A 1,252-nucleotide genomic window follows, 5' to 3' on the forward strand; every position below is an offset into this window, starting at 1 on the left:
ACACAAAATAAAAAGTAAAGTATATTTTGTTGGTTTGTAAAAAAATGTTTATTACAAAATTTAACTTCAATTTTCTTTTTTGTACAAATGTTTGAGGCCCCTCGAAAGTCGCGACCCTAAGCGACAACTTTCATAGCTTTTTACTTGTAAATTCGACCCCGATAGGACAGATGCTAAAGATGTTTTTTAACACAAAGGGTGCAAATATGCGTAGAACGAGCTGGCTTATTTGTTTTCATACCGCGTAATGACGCGTCCCGCTAGCCATAATTGCTCTCCTTCTATAAAATTTCTCGATAAATAGCTACGAGCAGCGTATATATCATTATATCGGACTGTAATATATGATTAATTTTACATTACTAGTTACAGGCGTTCCAGTTAAGGTAGCCATTTTGTAAAAATGAAGCGCCTTCTATACTTCATGAAAAACGCAAATAGGAANGGAGGCCAAGATTTCTATACAAACTCTTTTCATTTTCTGCATATTTCATCTGAAATTTTAAAAGATGTAATTAATAAAATAATCAAAATAAACGTAAATGGCGAGAGAATTTCCTACCCGCTAACATCTATTGCTACTTGCAGAATTTCATTTGCTTCTAGTCGTATATAAATCCTTGTCATCCGGATGACTCTGGCCCACGTCGCCTTCCACCTTTTTCCCAGAACCAATTAAATTTTTGAACTAAAAGAAACAAAACAGAATTTAATTAAAATATATTCATAAATGAAATGCATTCAAATAATTAGAATTTTGTTTCCTCACATTTTTCAGTTAAAGCTACTAGAATATTTTTAAATTAAATTAGACAATTAAATTCTCAATGGAAAAATGCAGATTTGATTGTTTGCAATACATTTTTTCCATCAAGACAATGTGAATGATGAAAGAGATGAAAAAAATACTTTTCGGTGAAAAGTAATTAGAAAAATAATAATAATAATACTAATAATAATAATAATAATAATAACTCGCCCATGGTCACTACCTGGTCGTGGTGGGAGAGCCCAGTAATTTTACTGAACCATAGGGCAATGCAGGCTGGAGCACAAGCTCCTGGTAGGGACACCCATGCCAGTAAGGTCTATGAGGAGAAATGAAGCTAAGAGTGACCACACACCCACATTCTGTGGAGATAATCATTATGGTAGTAACCAGATCGAAGTTTGATACCGGCTCGGACGTCGCCCGGGTTAACAAGGTCCGCGTTCGTGGGTTAGGCAGAGGCTCACGTTCGAAAAATAGGCT

This window comes from Centruroides sculpturatus, unplaced genomic scaffold (genome assembly GCF_000671375.1).
Source record: "Centruroides sculpturatus isolate CEXI.00-Female unplaced genomic scaffold, Cexi_2.0 scaffold927, whole genome shotgun sequence".
In the NCBI taxonomy this organism is placed as follows: Eukaryota; Metazoa; Arthropoda; class Arachnida; order Scorpiones; family Buthidae; genus Centruroides; species Centruroides sculpturatus.